Here is a 13,293-nt window from a genome sequence, read left to right as displayed (position 1 = left end):
CCATTCATATTTAAAGTTGTATTGGCATAATTTGATTATTATGAACCATATTTATGCTTGTTTTCTGTTATGTCAGGGACTGGTTTATATTTTGTTTTGTTTTCTCTCTCCACTGTTAACAGAACATTTAAACTCCTTTCTAGAGTATAAGATGTTTTGTTATCTAAGAAGCTGTCATGGTGTTGTGTTTCTATATTCCCAGCTACTCAGGAGGCTGAGGTAAGATGGACTTCATTTTTATTAACATGAGATCTCCTCATAACATTATACACTTTATGTGTAGTACAGATGTTTTACAAAAGAATATCCCCAATCCATCCTGCCCGTGCCTTGTGTCATTACTGTCATTACTTTAAATTTTCATTTTCTAGAACCACGAATAACTGTTGCTTACAACTTAAAAACAAGTTAAGTGCAAACTGTATTCAGTGTAATGCATACGTATGAACACCAGGATTATTTTGTAGCCTAACTTTTACAAAGGCTTTGCAAATTTATTTGAATTTTATTTCTTAGAGATTTAGCAGTATTGTTGACCTGTGAGCAATACTATTATTTTTAATCTTGCAAACACTAAATAATTTCAATGGTTTGAATTTGTATTCTGATCCCATCATTTCTCAAAGGAAAACATTCAGTTTAACTATTAAATTAATTGATTTATGATCATATCCCAAGAGTTATAAGATTAAAAGTCAATTTTACAATATGATGAGCCCATAGTCTCTATTCTAGCATAAAAGTTATAATCCATAATCCCTGACCAAAGACTTTAGGCCTGAGTTTTCTCTGTTTCTCCTCCAGTGTCGAATGATTAATCCATCATGTTCATTTTGCAAGCTGGGCAACACAGTAAGAAGTTAAAGAAGATAGGCAGATTGGCTGCTATTTTCTCTACAGCTATTTAAAAACATGTCTATTAGTAAAGTCTTTGTAAATCAAGATTAAATTTACAAGGTGAGCATTATGTATAATTTTAAAAATTCCAGACACATGTTAATATATTCAATCACATAATTTGTAAGTGACATTGAAAATAACCGCTTAGTTTTATCTACAAAATATTTATTTTCATGTTTAAAAAGAGCTAATTATTTGAGAGCTGTGATGACAGAAGTTAATTTCATGATTGGAGAAACTATCCTTACATGTACCATTTCCTGTAATTTTGCAAGAAACCAGCCTGCTGATTTTTCATTCCCTTTAGGCAATGAGGATCTCATTATTGAGACCACCTACAGATGGTATGATTGAAATTTTGAATCTGTGCATAATCACCTCATCATTTTGATCTTTTTATGCAAATCTCTAGACAATCATGGACATTATACTAAGCAAAAGCTTAGGAAGTTCACTTTTAGCCTTAAATTGTTCACAATTTTGAATGCCCTACATAAATCTAAAAAATTTCTAGTAATCTTATGTTCTTTCAAGTATTAAAAACTACACTTTAAACATCCTGTGATTAACAAATTGTTTTATTTATCCGTACCATGAAGTTGGGGTTTCAGGTTGTAATATGTTTGGAGATTTTGGTTTTATATAATATATTATCATTTTTATTTAAAATCTCAAAATTTTGCAGTTTACTTTACCCTATGATTTATTTTGTCAACATAGTATTAATTTGTGAATTCATGGTTCCTTTCCTCTTAAGCTTAGAGAATGAAAATATTTTTCAACACAGGTATTTATTTTATATGAAAATTAATTAATTTTATATTTATTGTTTATGATGATAAACCAATTTTTTCTTTTAAATAATAAATATTTCTTTGAAAATCAAAGGGTATTTATAAATTAATTTTTCTGCCTCTTAAATTTTATTTAACCTTTATAAGAAAACTAATAACGTTTCACACATTGAAAAATTTTTAAAATAGTACTAAACAATAAACTCAATATGATTTGGTTATGAAATAATTTTAAAAGATGGCACATTGATATAATAAAGATTATAATGTACACAGGGATTATTTTACAAATTTAATTATATTTTAATTAAAATCCAGCACGATTTACCATATACAATCAGTATGGTAGATCTGACATAACTAGTGGCACTCATTTTATAACATATATAAAATTAAGATAAAATTTATAACTGTTGAAATAGAAATGACAAGTATATGATTGTTTTAAGTTTAAAATTAAGTAAAATATCAATAATAAGATCATGTAGCTATAGATAAAAAGTATTCCTTTACAGCTATAATTCAAATATGCTTTGAAAAATATATTTTTATTTAATTGATCAAAGTCATATATCTGTGTATGAAAGCTTTCACAGCCTAATCGAAAAAATGTTTTATAGAAGTGTGTGAATGTGTGTAAATAAACAAGTTAGATATGGTGCAGCAAACAAATTTATTTCTGGTAGAACAAGTTATTGGTTATACTTGACAAGTTCCAAGCCAAGCATAGTCAAAATGAGAGAAGGAAAAGGGAATGTTATTAGTATTTCTTGAGAGTCATCCTCTTGAATTATAAACTACATGTTTTCTATGCAATAGCTAAGATAGTGCTCAAAATGATTTTGTTTAGCTAAATACTATTTATCAGTTATCAGTTATAAATAAAACTATGGAAAAGTTCCATCTTTGTCTTTAAGAGGGGAACTTGATAATAAATAAAATTATTTATGAGGAATGCTTCTAATAGTTACTTTAGAAACGATGTATTTTAAAATATTACTTTAGAAGATGTCAAACATGAACACAGGGAGGTAGGTAGCAGAACTGATATCACTGAGTAAAATTACATATATCTTTGTTGATGTCCAAGCAGTTTTTAACATACTCACTTTTTCGTTTTCTAGTCTGTTTTTCTCTATCCTCTTATCTCAAGTGTCATGTATGTGCATAATTTCCATTTCATATAGTTGAGCACATTTAAGAGACTAAAATTTCCTTTTGTATTAATATTTAATACATCAGACTATTGCTTGAATGTTTTATAATTACACATCATAGACTAGCCATAGGCATGCCCTGTGGTGTATTCATATAATGAAATAGTTTTCAGCAGTAAAAAGAAATAAGAAAGTGATGCACACAGCAAAATAGATGGATCCCCGTAGAATTATTCTGAGTCAAAAAAGTATTTTAAAAATTAAAATCAATAAAAAAAGTTCCAGAAAGATAAAAGTCAATTTCGTATGGTTATATGTATCTCTACCTAATTTTATCAGAATGATGAAATTTCCATGATGGAGGATAGATAGGTGATTTCATAGCTTTAAGGGAAAATGACTACTTATTAGGAATGGAAAGATGGAGTATCTTGGCCATGATAGAATAGTTTCATGTCTTTATTGTAGAGATATTTGAATTGACATATTTGATAAATTTCACAGAATGATATACCAAAACAAAAACAATGCAAGTAAAGACTGTTAAAACTGATAAAGATCTGTACCTAAGTTAGTACTGTTACATAAATATCTACTTCTTTGTTTAAACAATCTAATTTGGTCCCACAAGATATCATCATTGGAGAAAGCTAAGTAGAAGGCCAATAGGAACTATTTATATTTCCCAAATTCTTATGAATTCTGTTTCAAAACACAAAGTTGTAAAAAGTAGAATAGATTCAGTTTCACTATGCTAAAATAATTTCTTACTAATAAGATTTAGTCCATGTTAAAATAATAAAATAATGGAAATAGAATTAAATAAGATATGGTCAATTTTGCTGTTTTCCCACTATTCTACAGAGTATAAATGGTCCACATGATTTTTAAAGTGAAGAATAATGGGAAAATCAGGTATTTGTATATAAATTTGCATCTTTTCTGATTATCCAAAGAATATGTATTTCTCTTTAAATAGCTTAGAACTCCTTGGAAACTACAATAACATCCATGATGATAATGATTCAAAGTTATATGTTATGGATGGCCTTATTTTATACTGTGTTTAATTTTCATTATTTAGTCTGATAATTTCAATTTAATTAACACAACAGATTTTTTATTTATAAATGAAAAGAAAACTTAAAAAAACAAAGGACATGTATAGAATTTGTATCAGTTGTTCAACATAGTCCAAGGTATTAAAGTTTAATAATTTGTTTCACAGAATGCAATTCACCATCAACAAAAAAATTGGTAAAAGAAGGTCTAATAATCAATTGTCATTGTTTACAAATTTCTATTTACTTTGATTTTTTAAAAAAAGTCAAGAATATAGTCTTAAAACTTTATCAAAAATGAAATATATTATTTGCACCAATACTATACCCTGTATAAAATTATTTTTATATGGTGTCAGTTCTCATTCTTTTCTTCTGCATCCATTCCTATTTATGTGTGCTGATTAAAAGCAACTTTAGCCCATAATATGTGTATTGATCAAATAATGTTTCATTGTGAAATAACGCTGAAATACAGAATTTTGCAATATCTGAAATAAAAATAGTTTTATTCTTCTGATCACCACAAAGTCACCTATGGTGCACTATACAAACTAAAATCACTATTTGTGTGTTTTATATACATATGAAGTGTGTACACAGATTTTATATATGTGTGTATATATGTAATATATATTTATACATACATAATCTCAGATTACAGTGTTATTGCTTTTTTTTTAAATGGTTGGTGGGTGCTACACAGTACCATTTTGCCCTCACAGATTCTGCCTGTAATGATTGGCATTTGCTTGGGAAACCTTTCACAGCTAAGGTTATATAATTACAAATTTAAATCTATCTCATACAACTGATTATAAGTTAGGCCACTTTGACAGCTATATTCTTATTTTTAGTTCACTAAAAATTATGCAGTACCCTAGGGTAATAATTACTATTCAGAAAACTAAATCAGAAAGTTACTAATGGTGCTATTAGCATTTGCAGAATTGGTTGACCTGAATTAAACTTTTTTTCTTTTCCCCCATTTTATCCTACAATTTAGATGATCATGAGCAAAAATGTCCAAATGTGCAAAGAGAGATCAAGGAAAAAAATATAAGATGTTTGAAGTTTACAGAACTTAGTATAACTACATATTGATTTGGTCTTTCCTGCTTACTTGAGATATTAGTAAACCCAGAAGCAACAATCTTTACTTTTACAATTTGGTGAGTTCAGCAAACTCCAGTGTATTCCCATACATTCTCCAACCTGTTTGCTGATATGGCACACTAACTGCTCTCCCTGATTTTCTGAGATCAGTTCTGCCTGCTGTCAGAGTTGGGCAGGATGTACCACTCCTCTTATTTCCTGAAAACAATCTGGAAATGTAGCCTTTCTGGTGAAGTATTTGATATTTGTACAATGAAAGAAAAGAGAGGGCTCACAATTTGGAGTTTGCATTACCTACCATTCCACTTCACTCCAGTTTTCTTCAGTTGAGCGACTGCCAACTACAACCAGCCATAGAAAACTATCCTTGTTTAACACCTTGTGTTCTGCTATAAGGAGAGGAAAGTAGTAGGGAGAAAATACATGATGAGTAGTTATTTTTATCATTCAGCAACTTCCAATTTAGAGATCTCTTCACCCTACCCACCTTTTTTTTTTTTTTTTTTTTGAAGGTTAAATTTCTTTTCTCCTAAAAATTAGGGGGAAAAAAAGAAGATAGAAATTTAAAAAAAAAAAAAAAAAGCCTTCCTTAAATCCTCATTGGGTATTGCCTCCTGACTTCACCTCATGCTTTTGATAAGTTGAGAAGCTTTAGTCACTTTTCTGGAGCACTATTTTTGTCATTTGGCCTAATATTTTAGTCCAAACAGCTAGAGCTTGTTCTGCATCATTAGAAGCACTCAGAGAAAACTGAGTAGTTGTGAGATGTGTAGCATAAAATATGAAGCACAATGTTTAATACTGCACATGGTATGCAGAATCAATTCTGAGTGTGAATTTGCTGTCATCATTATTTCATCCTTCTGGATAGTGTCCATCACATAGCTCAGACTCATTTTGAATTGGCAATGGTATGTTCAGGTAATACGTGACTTTCACAGTATTCCTCCCAGGAGCGCATGTCTTCTGCAACAGAGGACTCAGCAGTGGGACACTTTTATACTAAGGACATCAGATTTGCTCTGTGCCTTATCCCTGCCATGTTTAGACATTACATTCTGTCAGACCAGGTTCATATTTTCTTCTTTATAATTTAATCACATGGGGGCAAAGTCAATTATGTAGGCTTGAATTCCTGACTAATCTACTTGATATCTGACTCCCTAAAATTTGTTTAATCTTTCTTAATCTCAATACCATCACCTGTAACATCATCAACATATTTCTTAGTGCAGTAAAAACAAATTCAAAATTCTGGCAGTCCCAATCGCTCCATGAATTCTATTTCATATGTATGTGATCTTCATGACACTGAGTAGTAGTAACAGAGGTCTGGAAAACGTGACTCCTGTTCCTATAGGGTGAACACACACACACACACACACACACACACACACACGCTTACTCATTGGAATTTCAAATTTGATCTGGTTGATATTTCTAACATGAAGGGTAGAGAGTGTTGATTTTCATACTCAGGTGACTCAGGTGACTTAGTGGTACATACATTAACTTTAGCTCATTCCAGTGAGCTTAAGGCAAGCTCACTCTTCCAGCTCCTTTTATCATCTCAGCTATGTGATGTCATTTACTGAGAGCTCAGAATAGTTTTTCTACTTTGATTTTTCTTCATTAAACTAAGAACTGTGCAAAAGCAGAAATGGGGGCAAGATGGGAGAATTATGTATCTTTTATAACTTTTCTAAGAACAGTTCTATACCATCTACTCCTGAAATAACTAGATATATAGGCAGGCCAATTTCACCATTTTTGCAACTTTCATGTATGAATGAACTCTCTTTATGATGATCTACATATATAGGTATAGTTTCTTATTATTATTGACAAAGGATGCTATTATGAATAATATATTAGCTTTGCTCCATATTACCATATACACCTTCAAATGCTGTGAAGAATTCCACCTTTTTTGTTGATTCAAAACAATACAAAACTTATAATGCAGGACAAGTTATTAAGTTTACTCAGTTCTTGTCCCCCAGTGCATGACCATTTGGCAGTATTTTAAACTCATATGCAAACTGCTACCCAAAATCCTTTTCTTCGGTTCTTACAAATGCCTACGGGTTTCTTTCTTCTCAAGACATTTTCAGTTCTTGCATGATATCCAGGCATACATTAGCAGTTTGCTCTTCAGGAAATTCTAACTTGGCAAAGGAGGTAGTTGAATAAACCCACTCGAATGCACCAAGAATACTTAACCATTATAACTACTGTCTTAAATAAACTCTCTACCCCCTCCCCAACTCTTGCTTAATTTCACTTCCTTAACAAAATAACAAATCTGGAAAAACCCAGTGTTCTGCCTACCTCACATCTGTGCTCATGAAATTGAGTGTGCCTGAAAAAGAAAAATATGTTACCTTGAATACTTACAGGACCACTGACCTCTGAGTTTCCTAGTGGTCTATCATACACACCTACACTCTTTTAGAACCTTTAACATCATTCCCCAGTTGGTGCTCTCAACTGTTGACTTTGCTTGCTACATGTTGAAAAATTGAAGAAATTATAAGAACACTTTCATTGACTATCTTAGAAAACTGCATAAAAACTTTTCACTCATTTAACTATTTTTGTGCTACTATAACAGAAAAGAGACTGGATAATTTGAAAACAATAAGAATTTATTACTCATAGTTCTAGAGGATGTGAACTATGGGGCTAGCATCCAGCAAGGGTCTTTTCACTGTGTTGCCATATGGCAAAAGGAAGAAGGGCAAGAGAACCCTTGTGAATGTGCAAGAGAGAGAAGGACGGAGAATCAGTAGATGAACAGAGTACAAGAGGTAGGCTTACTTGTCATTTTATAAGGAAACTACTCAAAAAATAATGGAATTAATTCATTCAGGAGGGCAAAGCCCTCATTGCCTAGGCACCTTCTGAAGTTTTCACTGATTAATACTGTTAGATGGCAACTAGATTTCTATGTCTCTCATTTCTGTATTCAAACTTTCCTTGCTCCTGTACGTGACTATCTCCTTTTTTGTGGGTGAGCCTCACTACTATGCCAATTCAATGATGTTACCCAGTTTTCCTCCATTATTTTTTCTTCTCTACTTAATCACATCAATCAGAATATAAGCATTTACATTCTCAATAAAACAAACAAAGAAGTCTTTTCAACTTCCATTTTCCTGGAACTCTTGGTCTCTTTTATTTGCTCCCCTATTCTGCAAAATTCCAGAGGGCACTACACAATCTAGCTCCTGGTTAATTCTGTCTTTATTTCATTTTAGTCCAGCCAATGTGGATTCTGATGTACCTTGAACACTGCAACCACTCTGTTGTCACCTAATATTTGCACTGAATTTGACCTTAGACTGAAGGGTTTTTTATCCATCTTGCATACACATGACTACTTTTACCACTCGATTCTCTTCATTGCTCAAGTGCCATTTTTTCAATGTATCTTACTCTATATAAACTAGCTCTTGCATTTTTACCTGTGTTTATTTTTGTAAAGAATTTGCGTCAAGTTAATTATTATGTAATTTTCTTACTTAAGAATTTTGCTTTTTATTTCCTATATTCTCCCACTAAAATGTAAGCTTAATGTGGATGGGAATCTTTGCCAGTTTCCTTCTTCAATATTTTCCTAGCATCTAGAAAAGTGACAAGCCATATTAAATCCTCAACAATTTATTTTGAATTAACGAGTTAATTAATCATATAGGTATCTATTTTTTAGTCTAAAATTAACTAAAGCTTTTTTTAAAACACTAGATTGTAAAATTATATTTGTGATACAATTACAAGGGGGAGTTTTGTTGTTGTTTTAACACAGGGCACAAGGGCGTTTCTATTTGAACATTTGATTTCAAGTTCTTATGCTACTATTAGACTGTGCAGGTGGAATTCATGGGAAAAAATGCATTGATGATTATTTGTAGTGACAGTGGTTTTATATGATAATAACATTGTGTTAAGGAATGTGTGAAAGTAACCTTACCTGTGACACATGTCATTGAATGCTCCCACATATTTGTTGTGGGCAAATGCCCCACAACACTGACTTTACAACCCATTAGAGGTATTTATTCTTCTCACAGTTTTAAAACAATGTGATGGTATTGCTTTATAATTCTTTATGTCCCTTATGATTCTCAACAAACCCAGATATGAAACTCTGTTTACCAAGGAATAGATATAAGTTTACTGAAAATCTAGCTTTCTCTCAGTGAATTAGGAGCTAGCAGGAAAAAAACCAATGTACTGAAAGAAACTCAATAATTTTTGTGTTAGTTAGTATTGAAAGGGAATGCCAACATGTATCTACTATTTAATACCCCACAGAGCCTCTCTGCTCTCCTTTACCCATTTGCCAAAGCTTTTGACTTGACATGACGTCACCCCTCTCAATGCCAAGTGTCCTAGAAATTTAAATCCACTGTTACAGTCTACATTCATATCACATCAATAATTATTCCCTCAGTAAACAAAATTTGAAATTGGCAAATGTGTTTATAGTTTTAAAAACAAATGAATGAATTAGGGTAAAAATATTTGTTTTCGTTTGTTGGTTTTGCAGTGCTGGAAATCAAACCCAGGGCTTTGCCTAAGCTAAGCAAGTGCTTTACCACTGAGCTCCATCCTAGCCCCCCTTGATTAACCTTTGGATAAAAACATTGTAGCTGTATTTCATTACCTGATATAAATATTGTTTTCTTAGAAGAACTTTTATTCTCCCAGGAATTTCTCTGCTCTTCCTTTTTTATTTACTTCATAACTGAATTCATATACCTATTCTGGCACATACATCACATGCTTATATTTATTACCACATTGAAATTCTTACCAGTGGACAAGTGCCCTAATTAAGCCATAGTATATGCACTAGGAAGTCAATTAATAATTTCAAATGTCTTTGATAAATCAAAATTCACTACAGCAGTGTTAAATTTCATTAACATAGATAATTTACTCTAGCCTATGTAACACACAAATTCAAGGATTGGCAAGAATTTTTCCTTTATTCATTTTAAAAGGTAAAAATGTTAAGCCTTTCATGGTAAAAGACTGGAGTGACCTCCTTGATTTCCAAAAAATTATGAAATCCCATTTTAATTGCTATACGTAGCAAATCCTTGAAGCATAAGACCAGCTTTAGGAGAGCAAAATGTCAGTAAAGTCAACTTACTGAAGAGTCTCTGAATGTTTCACCTTTTTTATTAATATATGATTAAAAAACATATTTCAGTAATGCACCAAGTCCTTTGAGGCATTTTAAATAGTCAATAACTCACGGGTTTCATGCAAAACAAATAAGAAACATGTTGATTTGACACTTTAATAAACAATAATGAGGTTTAGGACTAAAATGGAAATCAATCAGATGTACTTTTTATCTACACTGCCATTAACTTAATAACATGTGACATTTTTATTAACCTAGTAGTCTCACTTGCTTATTTTATTGTTCTCCAGCATGACTGCTTTCTGATGATCAGTGATTTGTCCTCTGTATTTACATAATTAAACACACTGTCTCACGTCTTTGACTTGCAAATGAACTAAAAAAAATCCTCTTGTGCTTTTCTTTTTTTCCTCTTCCTTTCTTTCTTTTTTTAAGAAGCAAGAGAAGGAATTAAAAATGTATTACAAGAATTCATGGAGGAAATATCTCTTTTCAAAAGTGGTTAATTCCTAAAGACAGTACAGATTATTTCATCATTAAAACATGTAATATAATTTCAAAATTAAATTGAAAATAAGATGTCATAGTTTACAATGTTAACTAAAAATGCTTTAGATAATAACATCTTTTTAACATATTTTTTTACTACAATAATGGTTATTGAAATAAAATAATGAATTAATTGATGCCATAATATTACAGAAGAGTTTATGGAATTTTAGGCTAAAAATTCTAGGCAATATCAAAATAATTAAATTAATTTTATTAGTATAGTGATTGTGTTAGATAAATAAAACCATTGTTTAACTTAGATAAAATAAACAAATAAGAAATCAGACTGTTCTAATGGTCCAAGGAGAAAATCTTGGATGACATACTTATTGTCAAGGTAATTTTCTAAATTGATTTTTGCATAACTTGTCGGTCTGTTCATTTGGTAGCCTTGGGTTTGTTGATTCAAGGTGATTTTTAATTTTATTATGCTCAGCGTACTAACTGAAGCCTTGTTAGACATTGCAAAGTGTGTCACTATGCAAGGATGCTGCGTTTGTATTTGGATACTCACATCCCTATTGACAAGGTCAGAGTAGATTCTTCAAAGTGCATCAGAATTGCTTATATTTCCTAAGCTGTCAGTCTAGCTATCTGATTAATTAAGCACATCAACCTTTATTTCTCATGGTCATGCTCAGTTTTCCTTGTTTTGTGAATCCTTAATGTGTCCCACCCCACCCCACATTTTTGTTGGTTTGGTTTGGCTTTATTCCTATAAAAGCAAATTATAAAGGTAATTTGCTTTTCATGAGTTTCACTTTCAGTTCTGAAAAATTAAGTTGTTTTAACTTTAGGGTCTGTGTGACATCTAAACTTTTTCTTTAGCTCTCTTTTATCTCACTCTGTTTCCGGCTAGAAGAAGCGATGAATCATCCTTGATAACTTCTGCTCTTTGCACCTCTAAATTCTATTCTGTAAAGACTTCACATTCCAATCTCCTAAGAATATCTTTAACTAGTTCTCCATTTCCACTGCTGTGATTCCAATTGCTTCTTTTGAGGATCTGGATTTTGGTAGCTTCTTCTTGATAATGTTCTCAAAGCTACTGTCAGTGAAATTCTAAAAATGGATTCTGCCTTTGACTCCAGGAAACACTTCAATATTCTGTGTCCCCTCTCAACCTCTATAACCCAGCTATGTTACTACCCAATGTATCTTCAAGGTAATATCAAGAATCATAATGCATTTTTAAGTGTTTGCAAGTGTCCTTTGACAAATACAATGATCTGTCTGAGAGATGTGGTGTGAGATCTAAACTGTTAAGAAACTCTCTGTAGACAAAGAACTTTTTGTAAACCTTCAAATTTCATTCTTATTGAAATTGGAGAAAAAAAAAATCATTGAGGTAGAACTGCTAGTTCTGGAAGACCAAATTATCAGTCTCATTAAAAGGATGAACTAAGGGGCCCAATATAATTTATTTTACAATCTATAGTTATATATAATATCTTATAGGGTTATATTGTTGACTTTGTTGTTGTCAGACTGTCTTTTCTCTATCAATCTGTTAGGAAGTCAAAGATAACCTAGCACAAAGGACTACGGCACTCACCTTTTTATTTTTATTTGAAAGTAGGAATACTGATTTTGTTAATAAAATCTGTTAATTCAGCACACCATTTCATGTTACACTGGAGTCTCATTTATATCCTGTGCAAAAAATATGTCTTAGATTTACATAAGACTTTTCTTTATGGAACAATAAAAAACAGATTTTAATGCTGGATTTTCATTCCTAATAAGCCAAAATTGGACTTTTCTAAAAAAGCATCTGTGCATGATTTGTAATCTATTGTGTGATAAAGATTTAGTGTAATATCACAAATTTTAGGTACATGGTTCTGTTCTTATTTTCTTTTAATTTTAATTTTCTTCTTGGCCATTATTCGCATCCATAATCTATTGTTTATGACTATTATTAAGAGTAATCTCACTGGGAATGGTGGCATGTGTCTGTAGTCTCAGCTCCTAGGTAAAATGAGGCAGGAGATTTATGAATTCAAGGCCAACCTTGGCAATATAGTAAGACCTTGTCATTAAAAACAAAATAGGATTTCATAAACGAGTATGTATAAGAATAAATAAAATATGTGATTTGATTGTGTATTATTTATAGGATCTGAAGTACTTAAGTGTATTTAACAATCAGAAACTTGAATAAAGTATGAATTTTATAGCATTTTTATATTTTATGTATTTTTGTTTTTCAGCTAGGAAACAGAAAATATATTTTTGCTATTAGAAAGAATGAATCAGTTTTAGATTTAAAAGGATGATATGTGATATAATTCTGAAAGATTGGAAGCAAATATAGAGGAACTGGATTATGATTTTCAGGAGGAGGATTTGAAAAATCAGACTTCAGAAGGATGTGAGGTCACCTACAGGAAAGATACGCATATATGCACTCTATTTTTAGTAAATTCTCTGATGACTCCTGTGCATTCTATTTGCAGTTTAATTACAAAGTCATAGAACATGTCCTTCTTTAAGCTACACTGAGAACTACACTGTTAGTTTTTAATGAAGTTTCTTACATACTTTATGTCAAT

This window comes from Ictidomys tridecemlineatus, chromosome 10, assembly GCF_052094955.1.
Source record: "Ictidomys tridecemlineatus isolate mIctTri1 chromosome 10, mIctTri1.hap1, whole genome shotgun sequence".
Taxonomy (NCBI): domain Eukaryota; kingdom Metazoa; phylum Chordata; class Mammalia; order Rodentia; family Sciuridae; genus Ictidomys; species Ictidomys tridecemlineatus.
The sequence above is the reverse complement of the archived record's forward strand: the minus strand, read 5'-3'. Positions refer to the sequence as shown.